At 42.3% G+C, this 23,989-nt stretch overlaps 1 protein-coding gene across 1 annotated transcript in view; it reads left to right on the plus strand.

Moving 5' to 3' along the window:
• The first annotated feature begins 3,590 nt into the window (after positions 1-3,590).
• Positions 3,591-23,989, plus strand: part of LOC148004569 (ubiquitin-conjugating enzyme E2 R2-like) — a 69,430-nt gene continuing 49,031 nt past the window's right edge. Inside the window, exon 1 of the mRNA XM_087559464.1 lies at positions 3,591-3,908. The gene's annotated coding sequence lies outside the window, so the exon portion shown is untranslated. The remainder of the gene's footprint in view (positions 3,909-23,989) is intronic.

Below are 23,989 nucleotides of genomic sequence, written 5' to 3' on the forward strand. Positions count from 1 at the left end.
TAACCAAAGTAGCTGGCAACAGGGAGCTTCTCTAGACAGCTCCCACTTACACACATAAGAAAAAAACAAGGCCAAACTTTACCTCATCCTTGATGGAAAAGGTACCTGAAACACCTGTGAGGAACAGTGCTGTCACACAAAGGTGGTAGTGGGAAGGCTCAACACAAGGCATCCTACACTCTATGGAACTTGGAGAGGGGCACAGGAAGGAAGTCAGGCTTGTGTGAGCCTGGCCTTAGAGGAAGTGATGGAACTCACTTGCCATGTGAGGTCAGAAGGTCACAGTGGAGAAGCCTACAGCACAGGCTACTGTGCTTCTTATTTTCTGTCTCCATTATAGTCCTGTACAAATTGTCTTCTGTACTTAAGTGGTGTTAAGGTACTCCAGGGAGATAGCCTCAGATGATCTCTGAAGATCTTGTTACCATTGGAGTCATGGACCCTGAGCTAGGCTGGGATAAGGGAAACCTTCCCTGCTCTGCTATCAGGCACTGGAATGCATTACCAGTGGAGTCTTGGAATTGCCTTTTCCTGTGAACCTTGAGAACTGGGAAGGCAATTATCTGCCAGGAGGGTTGGGGCAGTTCCAGTCCCAAGGCAAAGGGTCATAATGAAAGATTCTGGTTGACCTGTGGATTCTCAGTGTTCAGTCACTGGTGTGTTTTTTTAAAATTTATAATTGCAATCAAATTAAATGTTTAGCAGCAGCAGCAGCAGCAGCAGCAGCTCCCTCACCCCCAAGTTCTTCCTAGTCTATTTTAATGGAATTACTATTTGATCTGATACAATGAAACATTGTAGCCTTCTTCCAAATGCACATTTCTCTCCTGTGTAGTTTTAGTGTATTGAAATCAAATACCTTTGTCACAGTGTATTTCTAGAACCTGGGTTGCACCATTTCACTTCACTGGCCTACTTCTCCTGCTTTGTAAATTAGATCTCCTTTCTCTCTGTCATTGAGCAGAGATCCAGGTTACTTGGTCAATTATAAGTGCCTTTTTCCTGATACGGTAACTGCTTTGATGTTGTGTGCTTGCTGTGTTTGTGACAGTCAGGAACAATTAGGAGCGTGGCACAAATCGATCAAAGTACTGTCTGGTGTTGTACTTCAGGGTTTCAACTCACATTGCATCCAAAATAAAGTTGTTTTCTCTTCCATATACTCTAGGATCGACTGGAATAGGGGGATTAAATTGGGAGGGAGCTAGGAGAGCAGGGTAGAGCAGGAGGTACTGTGAAGAGTACAGTGTTGGTACTTTGTGTGGGTTGGTCTAAAAACCACCATGGCTGACTTATAGGAGGCTAACAGAAGGAACCTGAAAATTGGCCAGTTTAAACTGGGAGAAGAGCTTTACAAGTAAAAACACCCTGAGAGGCCTTTGAATTCTTTAAGAGGGAAGATATTTATCAGCTTTTCTATTTAAAGTGTATGTGAAACCAATGAAAGAACCAGGAGTGGTCATTCCCCAGGAGGCAGAGGCAAGTGGGTCTCTGTAAGGCCAGCCTGGTCTATAGAGAGAATTCCTGGCCTCCCAGAGAAAGTCTTAAAAGACCAAAGGCAGAGACAGAAAAAGACAAAAGTCCATGCAATCCAAACATGCCATTCCTATTCCTGGTAAAGGCTTCGTAATCTTTCGGGAGGGGTATTGTGAGAGAGGGGGAACAGAGACAAACACACACATTCACACATAGAAAGAGACAGAGACAGAGACAGAGACACAGAGACAGAGAGACATGCACACAGGAGTACCCACACACATGCACACACAGACACAGACACACACACACACAGACACACACACAGACACACACACAGACAAGGGAAGGGGAGGGAGAGGGAGTATAAGGAGGAGAGAGGGGGGAGGGGGAGAGGGGGAAAGGGGGAGAGAGAGAAAGTGCTTAAGGGAATTAAAGCCAGGACATCCTTCTATTATGCTAGGTAAGAACTCTCTCCTGTGTAGCATCCTCTGTAGTTCTCTCTTTCCATTTATGTATAAACAGTGTCGCTAAATCATTAGGGCACCCTAGAACTTTTTGTTTTCTTTGCCTCACAGCCTCTCCTCCCAAGCAGCTGGGGTTAGGAGATTGTACCTCTAAGCCCCACTTCCAGTAGGGTTCTCTTTGAAAAGTCCTTTTCTGTGAGGACCCCTTACCATCTCTCCAGACTGTCTTTTGCTCCCTTTTTCCGAGCATTTAAAAAATACCATGCCTAAGAATCTTTTGCAGGGAAGGGGATAGTGAGCTGGGAAGGCCTATTTTCTTCATTTCGAGATTCTGGTAATAAACATGTCATAAATATAAATGCCAAACTCCGGAAATGCAGGTGTAGAGCGTCAAATTCTATTTGGACTTAAATGATGTGGTGTTTTGCTCTAATTTCTACCGTGCTCTCCGTTCCTCAAGTCCATGCTTTTCCTTAGGGTGCTGCCTTTCCAGAGTACTGGTATGCTGCAGGGTGCTCAGTTCCACATCTGTCTGCACTATTTCAAAGTTTCCCTCCAGCCCACACAACTATGCCTAGAGCTAGAGGTTAGAACCGTCTGTCCATGCTCTTTAACCAACCACTCCAGATAGGTGTGGTGGTTTTTTTTTTTTTCCTCTGTACTAAAATTAGGACAGTCCAGGCCCGTTGTTAGACCATTCACACCACAATGTAGTCACCAATCAAAGGCCAGAGGAAAATCGGATTTTCACCACTGCAGTTTCCAACTTATTTTCATCTTCCGGACCTTGGAATTTTCTCCCTTTTAAATGGGTGCATTATCCCTAATATTTTTTATTTTTTATGTTATCATTTTATCCAGCATTACTGTATCGTTAATGGCAATTTTAAGTCTCTCGTTTTGCCAGTTCAAAAAAAAAAAAAGAAAGAAAGAAAGAAAGAAAGAAAGAAAGAAAAGAAAAAGAAAAAGAAAAAGAAAAACACGTAATACTTTTCTTCAGTACAAAAGGTAATCATGACGGAATAAGGCGCTTAAGGTGTTCTGTGATACGAGATTTTCACGGCCTAGCTGGTTTCTGTAAAGCTTACAAGGAAAAGCTCGCATTGCAACTTAAGTGCCCCGAGGGGAGAAATATTCTCTTGCGTGTTAACTGCTGTATGTCCCTTGTACCTGATAATTAAGGCACTTATCATCGGAAAGGGAGAAAAAAACGGAAGGAAAAACGTAAGTCCTGACGGCTGAAGGGCCAGTCTGTGAGTATGTCCTCCAATATGCAACCGGACTCATCTGCTAAATGTGGCTGGAGAAAGGGGTAAAGGGGCAAGGCCAGGCAAGGCCTTCTTTCTAGACGGGCCTGTTATTTTCTCTTTCTACGGGCATTTTGTTACTTTTCAGTTTGGTCGCCGAGCTTTTCAGACAGGATAACCCTATGTATTGCAGGCGCCATTTTGAGGGAATGACCTGAATAAATGGTTTCCTGACAGAACTCTGACCACGGTTCTGTACAGGACTTGTTTCAAAGGGTCTTCAGACATGGTTCTGGGGGGCAGGGGAGTGGCGCAAATCTGTACATCTGTGAGGCTCCGGCCTAGCTCTGCACTGAGCACTGTTCCTCGCGCATGCCCCATGCGTACCCCTCAGATACTCAGATGGGCGACGTGGGTCCCCAGGCCCCCCCGGCGAGGGCCGAGGGCTGCCGCCCATTGGCTGAAGCCCAGGACAAGGCCAGCCACCCACAGTCTTTCCCTAGGGCGAGCCACCCACACCTCAGTGTTTCACAGGCTCCCGCCAAGTCTGCTCAGCTGCCTTGGAGGCCCTCGGCTCTCCTTCCACCGCCACCTTGGCTTTTTGCCCGTTGGCGGCCAGGCTGCCACTCTGCAGCTGCCCTGAGAAGCTGCTAACCACATGGCTTCGGTGGTGCCACCTTCGAGTTATTTTTGCACCAGACTTCCGGCCGCCATCATGGTGAGTCGAGGGCAGGTCCCGGGTGACAGTGAAGACCAGCCCTAAGCAACAGACTCCTTACACGGAGGTTGAAATTCGGCTTTTTGGGTGTAGCACAATGGGGAGAGGGCAAAAGGGGTTCCTTCGAATTTCCGGTTCTGGGTTCCCCCACCAGACAGCCACCAGGGTAAATCCTGGAGGGCGGGAGTCGTGGCCTTGCTGACTTTGCGGCCTACACAAGCACTGAGGGGCCACGGGAAGATGGCGGTCGGCCGGTGGCCAATGGCAGCCCTGGGGACCTCGGGCTAGTCCAGGGTGGGCCATGTGCAGGACCCGGGCATCCTGTGACAGCCCTTTCCCGCCTTTGGGCGGAGGTGCCCGGAAGAGTAGGCCTTGGGTCAGGCCCGCGGCCGCCCAGGCCCCACCCTCCCGCACAGGCCCTTATCTGGAACAGCTTCCAGGAGGAGTCAGCGCGGGCTCCTTTGCCAGGTGGCGCCTAAGCTGGCAGCCTCAGAGCCTGTTGACTTTTGGATTAGCAGCTGTGTCTAGGGTGACTTAGCAAATATGGTTATTGGGAGGCTGGAGGCGGGCCTTCACAGGCTGCCATTGGTCAGGCTCTGTGGACAGTGGTGCCTGAGTGGTGGAGGCAGCTTTGCCTCAGCTTGTGTGTTTAACTTCTGGTGTGCATGGGCTGGGGGAGAGCCAGAGGCCTAGCTGGGTTGAGGAAAGGGTAAAGGAGGGGATAGCTAGACAGGACACTTGCTGTACCCCACTACAGGATGCTAGCTTTAGAGCTTCCAGGTTAGTTTAGGCTACAGTAAGACTCTGCCTCAGAATCAGTACTGTAAAAGTTGATGGCCATTTAGTCGCAAATCCCTTGTATGTTGCATCTTGTTTATAATTTTTTGCACTTTAAGGGTAAAGGAAGGAATTTATACAGTTTATGAGAGATGTGAAGATTAAGTGGGACTTTTGTAAACATTTGCAATAATTGAGAATCACAATTGTGAATTATCTATTACAATAATTAAGATCTGACAATACCGGACAGTTTACTCACTACATTAGTTTTTGAAATGTGAGGACTTCAGACTTTATATTAGCTAGTATTTGTGACATACATGGAAATTTGCCTAGTACAGTGATTTAATTGCATTTCAAAAACGTTATCCTAAAATCTTTAATAACAGTATTCTCAGCTTCTAGCACTATTTGTTATGTGATATTCAAATACAATGGAATATGTTACTGTACATAATAGCAAAGTTTGTGTGTGCTAGCCTCCAAGTTCATTGCTGGTATTCTAATATTTCCCGTTAAGTCATAGCACATTTGGAGATATAATTAATCTGCCTTAAATTTAATACAATTTGTTTTCAGTATGCTATTACAGTCTATTGGTGGGTAAGATTATACTTTTCCACCAGTGTCAGTAGTGGGCATGTAGGTGTGTGGAAAATCTCAACTATTGGGGTGAGTGGGGACCAGAGGCCAAGGCAAGAGGATCACTTGAGCCCTTTAGAAATTCAAGTCAACACTGGCAACATAAGACGTCCTTTAAAATCTATTGTACTCAAGAAATAGAGACATGAGTTTGAAGCCAGTCTGGTCTTCATAGCAAGCTTCAGGCCAGCCAGAGTTACATAATAAGGCCCTATCTCTTAAGTTTAAAACTTAACACTTTCTTGAACATCAAAATTTGACTTATAAGTATTTGGTTGTGGAGTGGTTTTGATCATATTTTAAAAGAAGTAACTAAAGCATTTATCAGTAGTGGGTGTTTTAAATACAACAATATTGAGCATACTGTAGGCATTAGGTCTTATTAAAATGGAGTTCTTTGCTTTCTTGGTTTTGAGTGCCACCTACTCAAGGATAAGGACCAGGATATGGTGTGCTTTCTTTAATACAGTTTACACTATTAGGGTGAAACCGACTTTATGTTTACTCTGGTGAAACAGGTAGTTTAAGCCCAAATCAAGCATCCTATAATATTTACTGCTTTATTTTCATTCTCAGTAAACTTTTCTCAAACATTCATTTTACTTTAGTACACAGAATACATTTAGAAGACATTTGAGATTTTTTTTTCTAATTTTTGTAAGCAAGGAAACCACTATTATGAACAATGAAAAGCAAGTTCTCCCAAACAATTGTTTTGATCTTTAGTTCTAGAGGTACCCATTACAGGATTTTTCATCATATCCCTGTACAGGTTTTGGTCCCAGTAATACTTTGTTATGGGAATCCATTGTTATGGAAATATCCCTGGCTGCCTACCACATGCCAGAAGTTTACTTCACTGGTGACATCCAGAAATGTTCTAGACATTTAATAGTACCCCTGCAGTACTGAGAATCGGTGCATTATAACTTATACTCTGGTTAACTGGTGAAATATTACACTTCTAAGTTGAAATATAGCCATGTATTGTGGTACAGACACCAGTAAAAAGAACCATCAAATGTAAATATATTGTAAATTCATCCATACAAAAATGCAATATTGAGAAATGGAATCCTATAAAAATTAGAGAACTAATGTTTTTTGTTTTGAGTTTATTTTTGAATAAAAGATTGAGTAGAGATGGATAGATTGTCTATTAGGAAATCAAATCAAGTCAGGTTCTAAATAGTCCAGAAGATGCATAGCATATATAATAGTTCCATTTAGAATAAAACTGAAATTGTAAGATAGTGAAAGAAGGAAAAAATTTAATAATCTTACTCCCTGCCATTTCATTAGCATGAAATAACACAAAGGGGATTTACTGTTCAAAGGAATAAGGTAGTTCTCATGTAGGAAACAAAATAGCAAATATGGCTTTAAGTAGATAAAAGCAAAACATGATTTGACGATTTTTCATTTCTAAAGTTTTTATTAAGTTAATCTTTTAAAAACTAACTGACATTTTTAGCTTAACATGTATGCACACATATAAACAAGTTATGTATTCTAGCTTTTCCTTAATATTCAGTATTTACCTATTAAGTTTCATGAATCAATTTTGAGTGGATGTGACATAATAGTTTACTACAATTCAATTCAGTGAATAAAGGCAGCTAAGATAGGAAAATGTAGGGGGGTAGACTTTTCTAACTTCATTGAAACAAATTCAAATACAGCATGCTACTTTATACTTTATAAATTGAGTTCACCAATTTTAGTCATTATCAGAGCAATCTGTCAGAGATACACTCTGGTAAGCATGCTGCTTATAACGTAACTTAGTAAGAGGCATAAATGTAGGTGTTTTGACTAAGTCCATTTCTGTTGTGCTCTGTTGTATTGCCTCTTCCATACACACATTCCCAATAAGTTCTACTTAGAAAAATTCATGTTAACCAATTAAGAATCTACTGTATGTTGATTGAAGAGAGTTTGGATCAAAATCAGGAAAAAAATGAGTTGTATGCGTAGAATATCTGAAAATAAAAGATGGTGTTGTTTCTATTAACCACTGAAAATTTCGAGATCCAGTGGGGCTTATATGGTGTTATTCAGGAAACGGCTATTTGAAAACATGCATTAAACACGGTAGTATTAAGGAATAGGAACAGAATTCATTCATTTCTAAAGTCAGTCGGACATTAATGTGGGAGTGTTAAGATTTATATTAATTTGATAACAGAAAGGCAAAGAAAAAAGACTGATTTGAGAGTTTGCTAATTTTCTGTTTGGAGTTTTGAATGGCTGTTTTGTTTACTTTGGAGTTTTAATATGTTTTTGATTTAACATACCCGGTAAAATTAAAATTTAATAATTTAATTCTTCCCTTCCAATTTGTAGCCCTTTGAGCTCCTTTCACTGTCTGATTTCTCTGGCAAGGACTTCGAGAACTATATTGAATAAGTAGGGAGACAGCGGGCAGTCTTATCTAGGCCCTGATTTTTGAGGGATTGCTTCACATTTCTCTCCATTTAGTTTAATGTTACCTACTGGCTTGCTCTATATTGCTTTTAATATGTTTAGGTATGGGCTTTGAATTTCTGATCTTTCCAGGACTTTATTCATGAAGGGGTGTTGAATTTAGTCAAATGCATCTTAGCAGTGAATTGAGAGATCATGCTGTTTTTTTCTTTGAGTTTGTTTATATAGTGGGTTACCTTGATGGATTTTCATATATTGCACCATTCCTTCATCCCTGGGATGAAGCATACTTTTTTTTTTTACAATTTTTTTTAATTTAAAATAGTCATTTCTTTTTTTTTTTAATTGAGTATTTCTTATTTACATTTCGAGTGTTATTCCCTTTCCCGGTTTCCAGGCAAACATCCCTCTAACCCTTCCTCCTCCCCTTCTTTAAGGGTGTTCCCCTCCCCATCCTCCCCCCATTGCCGCCCTTCCCCCAACAATCACCTTCACTGGGGGTTCAGTCTTAGCAGGACACAGGGCTTCCCCTTACACTGGTGATCTTACTAGGATTTTCAATGCTACCTATGAGGTCAGAGTCCAGGGTCAGTCCATGTATAGTCTTTAGGTAGTGGATTAGTCCCTGGAAGCTCTGGTTGCTTGGCATTGTTGTTCATAAGGGGTCTCGAGCCCCTTCAAGCTCTTCCAGTTCTTTCTATGATTCCTTCAGCTGGGGTCCTGTTCTCAGTTCAGTGGTTTGCTGCTGGCTTTCGCCTCTGTATTTGCTGTATTCTGGCTGTGTCTCTCAGGAGAGATCTACATCCAGCTCCTGTCTGCCTGCACTTCTTTGCTTCATCCATCTTGTCTAATTGGGTGGCTGTATATGTATGGGCCACATGTGGGACAGGCTCCGAATGGGTGTTCCTTCTGTCTCTGTTTTAATCTTTGCCTCTCTCTTCCCTGCCAAGGGTATTCTTGTTCCCCTTTTAAAGAAGGAGTGAAGCATTCACATTTTGATCATCTGTCTTGAGTTTCATGTGTTCTAGGCATCTAGGGTAATTCAAGCATTTGGGCTAATAGCCACTTATCAATGAGTGCATACCATGTGTGTTTTTCTGTGATTGGGTTACCTCACTCAGGATGATATTTTCCCGTTCCAACCATTTGCCTATGAATTTCATAAAGGCATTATTTTTGATAGCTGAGTAATATTCCATTGTGTAGATGTACCACATTTGCTGTATCCATTCCTCTGTTGAAGGGCATCTGGGTTCTTTCCAGCTTCTGGCTATTATAAATAAGACTGTTATGAACAAAGGGGAGCACGTGTCTTTTTTATATGTTGGGGCATCCTTTGGGTATATGCCCAGGAGAGGTATAGCTGGATCCTCAGGTAGTTCAATGTCCAATTTTCTGAGGAACCTCCAGACTTATTTCCAGAATGGTTGTACCAGTCTGCAATCCCACCAACAATAGAGGAGTGTTCCTCTTTCTCCACATCCTCGCCAGCATTTGCTGTCACCTGAGTTTTTGATCTTAGCCATTCTCACTGATGTGAGGTGAAATCTCAGGGTTGTTTTGATTTGCATTTCCCTTATGACTAAAGATGTTGAACATTTCTTTAGGTGTTTCTCAGCCATTCGGCATTCCTCAGCTGTGAATTCTTTGTTTAGCTCTTAACCCCATTTTTTAATAGGGTTATTTGTCTCCCTGCAGTCTAACTTCTTGAGTTCTTTGTATATTGTGGATATAAGACCTCTATCTGTTGTAGGATTGGTAAAGATCTTTTCCCAATATGTTGGTTGCCGTTTTGTCCTAACCACAGTATCCTTTGCCTTACAGAAGCTTTGCAGTTTTATGAGATCCCATTTGTCGATTCTTGATCTTAGAGCATAAGCCATTGGTGTTTTGTTCAGGAAATTTTTTCCAGTACCCATGTGTTCAAGATGCTGCTCTAGTTTTTCTTCTATTAGTTTGAGTGTATCTGGTTTGATGTGGAGGTCCTTGATCCACTTGGACTTAAGCTTTGTACAGGATGATAAGCATGAATCGATCTGCATTCTTCTACATGTTGACCTCCAGTTGAACCAGCACCATTTGCTGAAAATGCTATCTTTTTTCCATTGGATGGTTTTGGCTCCTTTGTCAAAAATCAAGTGAACTTGGGTGTGTGGGTTCATTTCTGGGTCTTCAATTCTATTCCATTGGTCTATCTGTCTGTCTCTGTACCAATACCATGCAGTTTTTATCACTATTGCTCTGTAATACTGCTTGAGTTCAGGGATAGAGATTCCCCTTGAAGTCCTTTTATTGTTGAGGATAGTTTTAGCTATCCTGGGTTTTTTGTTATTCCAGATGAATTTGCAAATTGTTCTGTCTAACTCTTTGAAGAAATGGATTGGTATTTTGATGGGGATATCATTGAATCTGTAGATCGCTTTTGGTAAAATGGCCATTTTTACTATATTAATCCTGCCAATCCATGAGCATGGGAGATCTTTCCATCTTCTGAGGTCCTCTTCAGTTTCTTTCTTCAGAGTCTTGAAGTTCTTATTGTACAGATCTTTTACTTGCTTGGTTAAAGTCACACCGAGATACTTTATATTATTTTGGTCTATTATGAAGGGTGTCGTTTCCTAATTTCTTTCTCCGCTTGTTTCTCTTTTGTGTAGAGGAAGGCTACTGATTTATTTCAGTTAATTTTATACCCAGCCACTTTGCTGAAGTTGTTTATCAGCTTTAGTAGTTCTCTGGTGGAACTTTTGGGATCACTTAAATATGCTATCATATCATCTGCAAATAGTGATATTTTGACTTCTTTTCCGATCTGTATCACCTTGATCTCCTTTTGTTGTCTGATTGCTCTGGCTAGAACTTCAAGAACTATATTGAATAAGTAGGGAGAGAGTGGGCAGCCTTGTCTAGTCCCTGATTTTAGTGGGATTGCTTCAAGTTTCTCTCCATTTAGTTTAATGTTAGCAACTGGTTTGCTGTATATGGCTTTTACAATGTTTAGGTATGGGCCTTGAATTCCTATTCTTTCCAGGACTTTTATCATGAAGGGGTGTTGAATTTTGTCAAATGCTTTCTCAGCATCTAATGAAATGATCATGTGGTTTTGTTCTTTCAGTTTGTTTATACAATGGATCACGTTGATGGTTTTCCGTATATTAAACCATCCCTGTATGCCTGGGATGAAGCCTACTTGATCATGGTGGATGATTGTTTTGATGTGCTCTTGGATTTAACTTGCAAGAATTTTATTGAGTGTTTTTGGGTTGATATTAATAAGGGAATTTGGTCTGAAGTTCTCTTTCTTTGTTGGGTTTTTGTGTGCTGTAGGATAAGCATAATTGTGGCTTCATAGAAGGAATTTGATAGTGCTCCATTTGTTTCTATTTTGTGGAATAGTTAGGACAGTATTGGTATGAGGACTTCTATGAAGGTGTGATAGAATTCTCCACTAAATCAATCTGGTCCTGGGCTCTTTTTTGTTGGGAGACTTTTAATGACTGCTTCTATTTACTTTGGAGTCGTGGGGTTGTTTACATGGCTTATCTGTTCCTGATTTAACTTTGTTACCTCATATTTGTCCAGAAAATTGTCCATTTCCTTGAGATTTTCCAGTTTTGTTGAATATAGGGTTTTGTAGTTGGATCTGATTATTGTTTTTAATTTCCTCAGATTCTGTTGTTATGCCTTGCTTTTCATTCCTGATTTTGTTAATTTGGATACACTCTCTGTCTCCTATGGTCAGTCTGGCTAAGGGTTTATGTATCTTGATTTCCTCAAAGAACCAGCTCCTTGTTTTGTTGATTCTTTTATAGTCCTTTTTGTTCCTACTTGGTTGATTTCAGTCACAGGGTTGATGATTTCCTGCCTTCTACAGAGGTTCAGTGTATTTGCTTAATTTTTTTTTCCTAGAGCATTTTAGTTATGTGTCAAGCTGCTGATCTGTGCTCTCTCTTGTTTATTTTTGGAGACTCTCAGAGCTATAATTTTCCTCAGCACCGCTTTCATTGTGTCGCATAAGTGTGGGTATATTGTGCCTTCTTTTTTATTGAATTCTAAGAAGTCGTTAATTTCTTCATTTTTTTCCTTGACCATGTTATCATTGAGTAGAGTGTTGTTTAACTTGCCTGTATATGTGGGCTTTCTGTCATTTTCTTGTTATGGGACACCAGCATTAGTCCATAGTGATCTGATAGGATGCATGGGATTATTTCTGTCTTCTTGTGTCTGTTGAGGCCTGTATTTTTACTGATTACATGGTCAATTTTGGAGAAGGTGCCATGAGAGGCTGAGAAGAAGTTACATTCTTTTGTTTTAGGATGAAATGTCCTATAAATATCTGTTAAGTCCATTTGGTTCATAACTCCTGTTAATTTCTCTATGTCTCTGTTTAATTTCTGTTTCGATGATCTGTCCATTGAGGAGAGTGGGGTCTTGCAATCTACTATTATTGTGTGAGGTGCAATGTGTGATTTGAGCTTAGTAAGGTCTCTTTTATGAATTTAGGTGCTGTTGCATTTGGAGCATAGATATTTAGGATTGAGAGTTCATCTTGGTGGACTTTTCGTTTGATGACTATGAAGTTTCCTTCCTTACCATTTTTATGACTTTTAGTTTAAAGTCAATTTTATTCGATATTAGAATTGCAACTACACCTTTTTTCTTTGGGCCATTTGCTTGGAAAGTTGTTTTCCAGTCATTTACACTGAAGTAGTGTCTGTCTTGGTCTCTGAGGTTTGTTTCCTGTATGCAGCAAAGTGCTGGGTCCTCTTTGTGTATCCAGTCTTTAAGTCTATGTCTTTTTATTGGGGAATTTATTCCATTGATATTGAGAGATATTAAGGAATAGTGATTGTCGCTTCTTGTTATTTTCATTGTTAGAGGTGATGTTAGGTTTGTGTGTCCCTGTTTTCATTTCATCGCAAAGAGATTATATTCTTGCTTTCTCTATGGCATAGTTTCTCTCCTTCTGTTGGAGTTTCACATCTATTATCCCTTTTAGGGCTGGATTTGTAGAAAGATGTTGTGTAAATTTGGTTTTGTCATGGAATATCTTGCTTTCTCCCTCTATGTTTATTGAGAGTTTTGCTGGATATAGTAGCCTAGCCTGGCATTTGTAGTCTCTTAGGGTCTGTATGACATCTTTCCAGGAACTTCTGTCTTTCATTGTCTCTGGTGAGAAGTCTGGTGTAATTTTGATAGGCTTGCCTTTATGTGCCAATTGACCCTTTTCCCTTACTGCTTTTAATATTCTTTATTTGTTTTGTGCATTTGGTGTTTTAATTATTATGTGACAGGAAGAATTTCTCTTCTGGTCCAATCTGTTTGGAGTTCTGTGGGCTTCTTGTATGTTTACGGGCATTTCTTTCTTTAGGTTAGGGAAGTTTTCTTCTATAATTTGTTGACTATATTTACTGGCCCTTTATGTTGGGAATCTTCACTCTCTTCTGTACCTATTATCCTTAGGTTTGATCTTCTCATTGTGCCCTGGATTTCCTGGAGATTTTGGGCTAGGAGCTTTTGGTGTTGTACATTATCTTTGATGGTTGTGTCGATGTTTTCTATGGTATCTTCTGCCCCTGAGATTCTCTCTTCTATCTCTTGTATTTTGTTGGTGATGCTTGTATCTATGACTCCTTGTCGCTTCCTTAGGTTTTTTTATCTTCAGGGTTGTCTCCTTTTGTGCTTTCTTTATTGTTTCTATTTCCATTTTTAAATCCTGGACGGATTTGTTCAATTCCTTCACCTGTTTTGGTGTGTTTTCCTGTAATTCATTCAGGCATTTTTGTGTTTCTGTAAGGGCTTCTATTTGTTTACCTGTGTTGTCCTATATTTCTTTAAGGGAGTTATTTGTCCTCCATCATTATCATAAAATGTGATTTTTAAATCTAAATCTTGCTTTTCTGGTGTGTTTATATATCCAGTATTTTCTTTGTCGGGAGAACTGGGCTCTGATGGTGGCAAGTCGTCTTGCTTTCTGTTGCTTAGGTTCCTGCACTTGCCTCTAGCCATTGGGTTGTCTCTGGTGTTTGCTTGTCTTGCTTTTCCTGAGAGTAGCTTGACCCTCTTGTTTTCTTGTTTTCTTTCAACCTGTTCTGAGAACAGGTGCTGGGACTCAAGTGTGTAGGTGTTCCTGGTGACCGTCTTTGACCTTTAGGTGCAGACAGGAATCAGAAGGATCCTGTCTGTGATTGCTCCTGGGTCCTTGCATCCAGGGGGCACAGTTGGCACTAGGCGATTCTCTCTTGGGCAGAGGGAATGTTGGAATGTTGTCACCACTGATTTCTCAGGAGTCTGCACACTTCTCAGGGTCCAGCTCTCTCTCCCATGGGATTTAGCTGCAGGGAACTCTGCTTCTTAATATTAAAAATAAAGCAAAACAAAACCACAAAGATGTGGGTTTATTGTGCACATTAGCAGGTCCAAACAGGAAAATTCACAAAAGTATATATACCATTTACAATAGCAGCTCCCAATATAAAGAATTTGAAAAACCATGCCTGCTCCAAGGTTGGCTGACATAGGACAATATAACATTGACTCCTTCAAGCCTTTACCTTTACATTTAACAGTGGCAACTAAGAAATCCCAAAATTTAATAGTTCAAATACATAGTGATTATTCTGCACAGTGTCCCCACCACTCACATTAAATTATAGAACCCCTTCAGGATTTCTTGTCCATTAATTAAATAAGTAGGGAACGAGTCTAGGAGATCATGCAGTGCATCCCCTCAGAGAATTACAATTTCCCAAGAGTTTAATGTGCTTCAGGGGAAATCCTACTGGAATAAATAGTGATGGTTATTTTCCAGTAAGTATGGAGTGAAAAATAATTTTTACCCCAATCTGAGGTATAATCTCACGGTTTAGGGACACAATTGCTATACAGTTGACAACTGTAGCAATCACCCAGAACATCTGCAGAAAGCCCAAGATTGTTGGCCACATGCCGATGAATGTCTTTCAAAGTTCATCATGATTTTTGGTAATATCGTCCCCATGATTGGTGGCTTGGCTTCTCATAAGCATGTACTTGTTGTCTAGAATCTCCTCCTTGATTAGCATCTCATCCTTGTTTTTGTCTGACTCATGCACCAGATGCTGGGCCTCAGCCTGTGTATGGTTGTAGTCTTGAGGGACAATCTGGTGGTGAATCTCATCCTTGTCCAGGTTCCCATTCTTGCTAGGATATCAGAAATCCTTGAACTGCTCCTGTTCAGACAAAGCCTCATCTGGCTCAGGGCAATTGTCCTCCTGGGAAAACATGTCTGCGATGTACTCATCCTGGTCCACAAACAATCCCCGTTCTTGTCGATATCCTCCAGGGTTTCTAGAACTACAATCTCCTTCATATGTTCCAACTCTTCTAGGTGCAGAAAGGAAGATAACGCCTCCTGAGGAGCTCTCAGGTCACCATCAAGGTCTGAAGCCTTAAACCTCCTCTTATTTTGTTGAAGCATCTTTTAAAAGGTGTAATGACCAGAGCTATCTTGGAATTCAGCAGGGTTTCCCAGGTAGTAGCCATAGATGGCCTGCTTGTATTCTTCCCAGGAGATCTTTTCGTCTATGTCTCCCTTTCTTTTATGTTCTCTTTCTCCGAGTAATTGAAGGAGGGATATTTTACATCCTCCAAGTACAATCACTTGCAAGGGGCAACCAATTACAAGTAGATCAAAAGAAATCTAAAAAATAATATACCTTCATTGCCTGCAGTTTTAAGAAAATATTTTCACAGGATCCCTGTCCTTTATCATAGGATAGAAACATTACAGGGAGTGTGCCACCTGGCTAAGCTGCCTCTGAAAAGCCTGTCCTGCCCTGGCAGGTACAAGGCCATTTAATTCCAAGTCAATCTGGAGAGAGGTGACAGCCCTAAGTTGCTCTGGGGATGTCAGAGCAGAGCACAGCTCTCATGCAAACTCCAGATCACCTCTCCATTCTTTCCCAATGCCATGGGCTTTCCAATCCCTGCTTCAGCACTCCAAACATCCTTGAACCCTCGCTTTCCCTTCACAATGGGCTCACTTTGCATTGCCTCCTTCTGCTACTGCTTCCCCTGGGGAGGGAGAATGAGCCCAAGGATGGGTACAGGTCTCCTACCTGCCTGGATGATGCTACTCTGGCGGGGCAGGCCATCTGGCTTGTTGTCCCTGAGGACCGGACAGGTGACCCGGCTAGGGGTCTGCAAGAGCAGGCATGATTGGAGGTCTGCCCTGAAATGGGAAGTTGTGAGTACTTTTAAGCCAACCGAAACCTGCAAGAGGCATTTACAGTGGTATATCTGTTGCTTTCTCATTATCCTCTGAGCCTTCCATAGGTGGGTATGTTAGCAAGCATTCTATGTGACAAACACTTCTGTTCTCATGGTAGAAATTTGAGTCCCAAGGCACACTTAGCAAATGTGTGGAACTTGCCAATAGGAAGGGAGAAGTCAGTTGACAAAGAGTAGATTCCTTTTTTGCCTTCCTGAAGCATTGTGCCTTCCTCTGGACGCCAACCACCAGGTTGCAGGACTGGTACTGAAAGGTCCAGGCCACCAGCCAATATTCTTCCCTTTCTCTATTCTGGGCCATCAGGTATGCTGGCAACAGTCCTGATTGTATGAGCTATATCTGTTAGAGTCAACCCAGAAACAGAGAACACAATGAGAATATCGTCCCCAGGTGAGGAATGGGAAAAGAAACTCAACACATATAACATTTCAGAGTGCAATGCAATAGAGCATTTATCATTGACAATAGAGTTTTGTGCACTCCAAAGCTATCAGTGGACTAGTGTCTGAGGTAGGGTTTTACTGCTGTGAACAGACACCATGACCAAGGCAACTCTTACAAAGGATGACATTTAATTGGAGCTGGCTTACAGGTTCAGAGGTTCAGTCCATTATCATCAAGGTAGGAGCGTGGCAGCATCCAGGCAGATGTGAGGCCAGAGGAGCTCAGAGATGCACCTCTTCCTCTGAAGTGAGCTAGGAGAAGACTGGCTTCCAGGCAGCTAGAACAAAGGTCTTAAAGCCCACACCCACAGTGACACACCTACTCCAGCAAGGCCATACCCATTGCAGCAAGGCCACAACTACTCCAGTAAGATCTTATCTCCTAAGAGTGTCATTCCCTGCACCAAGCACACACAAAGCATCACAGCTAACCTAGGTGTCATATGAACTGCTCTTACCACAAGAGGAAAATAAAAATACAGAGAGAGCCTAGACTGTGGCTTTTTGGTAGCGGCCGGGCTAGGAGTCTGCAGAAGCGCCATGCCTCCAGGTCCCCTGGCAGGGCTGGCCGGGGATTCTCAAGAGGATTCTCCCTAAAAATTCCCATGAAGGACACAGTTTGACTTACTGGGCATATTTCTCCAACCAATTCAGACCAGGTGAGTCTTTGTATCCTACATACTGGCTACACTGGGTACACTGAATATTTGAATGGGAATTATCTAGATTTAGTTATTGTTAGGGGAACAGTAACTTCAACTATTGTTTAGAGAGGGGTGTATGTATAGTGAGATGCAGGGAGGAGTCCTATGTTGCCAGGTGCACTGTTCAGACAGGGTGTATGTGTGCACAGTATGTGCAGATTATGGAGCAAGGCTGCCAGATGCATTATTAAAAGGGACTCCTATATTACTACACTATTCCCTGAGGCTATCTGCTTCATTTGGTGCCCCCTCCCCAGTTTTTTCTTTCTAGAAATGTTCATGTAAGTGTTGATCTGATATTTGGCGCTCTGTTGGGCCCTAGAAGTTTGAGATAGGCAAGACTACACAGTGAGTTCTGGTCTCTAAAACAAACGAAAACAAAGAGACCATCCAAACAGATGGTCCCAGCCCTCACTACAGTTCCTGTTCTGATGGCAGAGACACTAATTACACAGAATCAGTTTGGATGAGTTTCACAGGCAAGTTACAATAAATAAACCAAAGTAAAGATGTCTTATGCCTTACAGAAGTCATTTCTGATGTCAATGTAGACAATCTAAAATGATATAGTACCTGCAGCCGCAGCACTCATCTTCTATCTTACATACTGTGCAACTGTCTCCAGGGTGCAGTTTCCACTTTATGGTCCAGACTGACAGCTAGTGTCTAGCCGTAGAGTCTGTCATTCTATCTGGGGAAGGAGAAATGGCTGAAGAAAGACATTTTTGTGAATGGACATACTCTCATTTTCACATCTTTGGCCATTAGTTACCTCACATTGCATTTAGCTCTGAGACACACGTAAGTCATGCATCTTGTTAAACAGGGAATTCTGTTACCAAATAAGACAAGAGTGAGTGGCTGTGTACCAGGCATGGCATCTGCCAAACACAAAGGAAAAAGTTGAGTTTTTACATATGTAGATGGCATGTAGACAAAACACACTGTAAACACAGTGATGTAAAACAAAAAACAAAAGGACAACCAAAAAAAAAAAAAGAAAAAGAAAAATAAAAACGAAAACCAACAAGGAATGGTGGGTTAAGAAGAAACTTTAAACATAGTAGAAATCTGAAAACTGGATAGGCATGAACCAAGGAAAAATAACCAGAAGGAAGAAACATACAGAATGGAAGAGAGGAGGCAGCTGGTTAGAAGGACTTTTTAAAAACTCTGATGTCCAAGTATGGAGAAGAAAGGCATGTGACACATGAAGTAGGCAGACAGGGGACAACCATGCCAAGCTCTGCACAGAGTATTAAAGAGCAGAAGCTTCATTCTGAAAACGGTGCTGTGCCACAAAGGTCTCAGGCATTGTAGAATTATCACAAAATATACATTATAACGTACAGACAACAAATTAGAAAATCAAGAGAACATGAAAAAGGCCAGTGGCCTCCGAATTTGGGGTGAGTGCAGCTTGATTTAAATTAACAGCAGAGAAAAGGAAATAAAATGAAAGGGTTCTGAACCTAGTCACAGAGGACAAATTCAGGACTAAGGTGAGGGTTAGTCTGGGAAGACTGTGCAGGGAAGAATAGGGATGTAGCAAAGATGTTTGCCTTTTTAATTTTCACTTTTTATACTTGTGGGGTTTATTTAGGAGTTCTTTGAGAATATCCCAGAATTAGTTACTTTCTGCCAACTTCTCCCAGATCCATCCCGCTTCCCTACCCTCCCAACCTCCCTCCCCCTCCCTCCCTCCCTCCCCCCTCCTTCCCTCCCTCCCTCTTTCTCTCTTTCTCTCTCATTGTGTCTATTTGTAGTGCCCATATAGTCATGGATGTGTGGCCTTCCACTGGAGTTTAGTTGACTTACCAGTGGTTGTCTTGGTTAGGGTTTTACTGATATGAACAGACACTGTGACCACGGTAACTCTTATAAAGACAACATATAATTGGGGCTGGCTTACACTTTCAGAGGTTCAGTCCATTATCATCAAGGTGGGAGCATGGCAGTGCCCAGGCCCGCATGGTGTAGGAGAAGCTGATAGTTGTTCACCCTATTTTGAGGGCAAATAGGAGAAGACTGGCTTCCAGGTTGCTAGGACAAGACCATACCCACAGTGACACACTTCCTCCAACAATGTCACACCTATTTTACCAAGGGCGCACCTCCTAATGGTGCCAAGCCTTGGGCCAGTCACATACAAACCACCACAGTGCTTAAAAAGTGTGGATGCTTCAGATCTTCTTAGAAGAGGGAACAAAAATACTCACAGGAGGAAATATGGAGACAAAGTATGGAGCAGAGACTGCCCTACCTGGGAGATCTATCCCATATACAGACAATATTGTAGATGCCAAGAAGTGCATGCTGACAGGAGCCTGATATAGCTGTCTCCTGAGAGACTCTGCCAGAGCCTGACAAATATAGAGATGGATGCTCACAGCCAACCAGTGAACTGAGAACGGGGTCCTCAATGGAGGAGTTCGAGAAAGGACTGAAGTAGTTGAAGGGGTTTGCAACCCCATAAGAAGAACAATATCAACCAACCAGAACCCTCAGAGCTCCTAGGGACTAAACCATCATACCAAGAGTACACAGGATGGACTTATGGCTCCAACCGCATATGTAGCAGATGATGGCCTTTTTGGGCATCAATGGGAGAAGCCCTTTGTCCTGTGAAGGCTAGATGCCCCAGTGTAGGGGAATGTGGGTGTGGGGAGGTGGGAGGGAGCAGGTGAGTGGGTGAGGGAGCAACCTCACAGAAGCAGGGGGAGGGGGGATGGGACAGTGGGTTTCTGGAGGGGGAACTGGGAAAGGGGTAACATTTAAAATGTAAATAAAAAATATATCCAATAAAAGAAAAAATAAAGAACGCTTACTGTCCATCTCCCAGTGACTACAGCTGACCAAGGTGAATCGAGTCAGAGCCTTGAGCACCTGCTGGAGTCTTAGCTGGAACATCTGTACTCTACCCTTCTTCCTAAGGCCTTGTGGAAGATGGACAGAAAGATTGTAAGAGGCAGCGAGTGAATGCAAGAAGCTGTGTCCTCCGGACACAACACGGCAGCTGGACAAAAGCATTCACAGTGGCTATGACAGCAAGCACAAGCCCAGTGCAAGTTCAAATTAGACCAAGTCCTCTGCTCTTTTTAATATAAAAACTAAGAGTAGCATCTAGGCAGAACAACGGAGGTGGGGCTTTAGCACACAGTAGTTAGTTAAAGCAGGGGCCCCATAGTCACTCAGGTCCCTGTACTATTCTGTCTCAAGATCTGTTTTAGAAAGCAAACACTCTGATTTGTGGTACCTTGGGCCCCACAACTAAGTCTGATGGGCTCTTGGTTTAATATTTACAATCAGTGCCACGTGTTGGAATTCAGAAGAAATATTGTTGCATAGCAGCTTTCTCTGCTATTGGAACACTCTATCCTACAGACGGCTTCTTAAACAGGCAGATAAACAACTCAAAGTAGATTTAGGAAATACCTGAAACTGACCAGATTCACCAGGCCCCTCCCTGCCAGAGTGAGCAATAGAAGCTGAGATTCCCTCTCAGACCAACTAAGGGGAACTGCAAATAAGACTCTTGAGACCACACAGGCTGCCTGGAAAAAAGCAGAAAGCAGCTGAGCTGCCTGGAAGAGGTTTAGACCAGAGGTACCTGGAAAGGTCACACTCTAACCTGTGCAGGGTGCTCCAGTTTCCCAGCTGTCACTCATACAGGGTGGGCCTAAATGATGCAGCTGCCTTTGAGACATTTGTGTTCTTACAAGTAACCCCTCACCCATATATATATATATATATATATATATGTATATATATAGTGTGTGTGTATGTATGTATATGTATATACACACACAGATACATATGCCTATAAGTAGGTCCAATAAAACTCATTGCCCTACCAATTTGGTCTTCAGTCATGTCCATACTTTTGTCTCCTGTGGGTTCCCAATGTGGGGTGAAGAGACATTTGTGCTGCATCTTCCCAGGACAACTTTTATCACACAGCAAATATCTGCTCCATTCTGCAGGCATCTCTAGCCCTCTAGGAAATGTGGTGGGTGCTCTATATCCATGGGCTTTTAAGGGGTGAGAACTCCATCTCTTTGCAGTCTCCTGGAATCTCTCTTAGGGAAGAAGTAAACGTGGCTCCCTGTCAGCTTCAGCTATGTTCTTGGCACACGTGTGACACAAAGGCCACCTAGCCCAGTTTCTTCTTCTCTGAAACCTCATGAGCTGGGTCTCCATTGCTTGTGTTTCTTAGGCATTCTGGTCTTCTAAATCCCCATGGATGACAATAAGTTTTTCACATTCTTCACACCTTCCAGTTCTGCAAGCCTCGATCTATAGGGTCAGGTTAACAGAGGGTCAGCCTATGATCTATAGGGTCAGGTTAGCAGAGGGTCAGCCCACTGCTCAGTAACAATATTTCTGTATTAGCTACTTTTCTTGCTGTGAGGATGATAAAATACTGGACAAAGGTGATGTGCCGAGGAAAGGCGCTCTTATTTTGCCTGTAGTTTGAGGATATTGTCTACCATGGTGGGGAAATCATGGCCAGTCCATGGAATTGTTCCACTCACACCCACAGTGCAGGTCCCACCCATCAAGCTTCCGTGCAATGTCCTTACATACACACTCCAGAGGTTGTTTCCTAGGTGATCCTAAGGCCTGTCAAACTGAAAATCGAAATTAACCATCACAGCATTGTAATTAGAACCATGTGTGTCTGGAGGTAGGCGCAGGACGCTCGAGGCCACACCAATCCTATCCACACTGTGGAAGCAGAGGATAAAGAGCAATACTCATGCAATGGTATTTTATAAGAGCAACAGAAAAGCAACCAGTACAGATAGGGTGTATTAAAATAGCACAAGTATCTTTAGAATATGAAATACCCACCCTAAGTGTACTGAACACTTGGTCCCCAGATGGTGGCCTCTCTGGGAAGGTTGCTCAGCCTTTGGAGGTAGCTCCTCACTAAAGAAAATGGGTCGGTGGAGGTGAACCTTGAGATTCTGTAGCCTTGTCACACTTTGTTCTTTGTCCTGCTCTGCTTCCTGAGTGGTGCTGAAAGGAGACAGTAAGCCTCCTGCTCCTACTCATCCCTTCCCTTCTCTCCAATGTCTTCCTGAATTATAAGCCAAAATATGACTTTCCCTCCTTCAATTGCTTTAGTAGGGTGTGTTATAACAGGGAAGCAAGGCAACAAGCCACATTGCTCTACTTATCTCTTTGTTTTGCATGAGTCCTATCTGTACAAGGGCCAGAGGACTACCTCGGGTGTCTTTCTCAGGATGCACTTCCTTTGAGACAGGGTTTCCTTTTAGCCTGGAGCTAACTAATTAGATATACCCTAAAGATACGCCTGTCTCAAATGGCTAAGTTCAAAAACTCAGGTGACAGCATATGCTGGTGAGGATGTGGAGAAAGAGGAACACTCCTCCATTGTTGGGATTGCAGACTGGTACAACCATTCTGGAAATCAGTCTGGAGGTTCCTCAGAAAATTGGACATTGAACTACCTGAGGACTCAGCTATACCTCTCTTGGGCATATACCCAAAAGATGCCCCAACATATAACAAAGACACATGCTCCACTATGTTCACAGTAGTCTTATTTATAATACCCAGAAGCTGGTAAGAACCCAGATGCCCTTCAACAGAGGAATGGATACAGAAAATGTGGTACATCTACACAATGGAATACTACTCAGCTATCAACTACAATGACTTTATGAAATTCATAGGCAAATGGATGGAACTGGAAAATATCGTCCTGAGTGAGGTAACCCAATCACAGAAAAACACACATGGTATGCACTCATTGATAAGTGGCTATTAGCCCAAATACTCGAATTGCCCTAGATGCACAGAACACGTGAAATTGAAGAAGGATGACCAAAATGCGAATGCTTTATTCCTTCTTTAAAAGGATAACAAGAATACACTTAGGAGGGAATAGAGAGGCAAAGTTTAGAACAGAGGCTGAAGGAACACCCATTCAGAGCCTGCCCCACATGTGGCCAATACATATACAGCCACCAAACTAGATAGATGGATGAAGCAAAGAAGTGCAGGCTGACAGGAACCGGATGTAGATCTCTCCTGAGAGACACACCTAGAATACAGCAAATACATAGGCAAATGCCAGCAGCAAACCACTGAACTGAGAACAGAACCCCCATTGAAGGAATCAGAGAAAAGACTGAAAGAGCTTGAAGGAGCTTAAGACCCCGTATGAACAGCAATACCAACCAACCAGAGCTTCCAGGGACCAAGCCACTACCCAAAGATTATACATGGACTGACACTGGGCTCCAACTGCATAAGTAGCAATGAATAGCCTAGTAAGAGCACCAGTGGAAGGGGAAGCCCTTGGCCCTGCCAAGACTGAACCCCAGTGAACGTGATTGTTGTGGGGAGGGCGGTAATGGGGGGAGGGTGGGGAGGGGAACACCCATAGAGAATGGGAGGGGGAGGGGTTAGGGGGATGTTGGCCCAGAAACCGGGAAAAGTTATAACAATCGAAATGTAAATAAGAAATATCCAAGTTAATAAAAATGGAGGAAAAGAAAAAAAGATATGACTGTCTCCACTCTTCTGTGTGTAGCACTATGTAGCCCTGGTTTCCAGAGATAGACCTCAGGTCCTCAAAGCAAGAACTTTATTTATTGAGCTTTTTCTCCAGCCTCCTAATGCACACATGGTACTTCAGTGGTTAAATATATGACTGTGTGAGAATCTTCATACCTGGTGCCCTGCTATTGGAACCTCCATGGTCCTGCTGGCATTGCCAATCATGCTGCATGCTGTCCTAAGCCAGCAGCAACTGTGTCCCCTTTTCCATTGCCGTTTTCTCTC

This window comes from Rattus norvegicus, chromosome 7 (genome assembly GCF_021556685.1).
Source record: "Rattus norvegicus strain SHRSP/BbbUtx chromosome 7, alternate assembly SHRSP_T2T, whole genome shotgun sequence".
Taxonomy (NCBI): domain Eukaryota; kingdom Metazoa; phylum Chordata; class Mammalia; order Rodentia; family Muridae; genus Rattus; species Rattus norvegicus.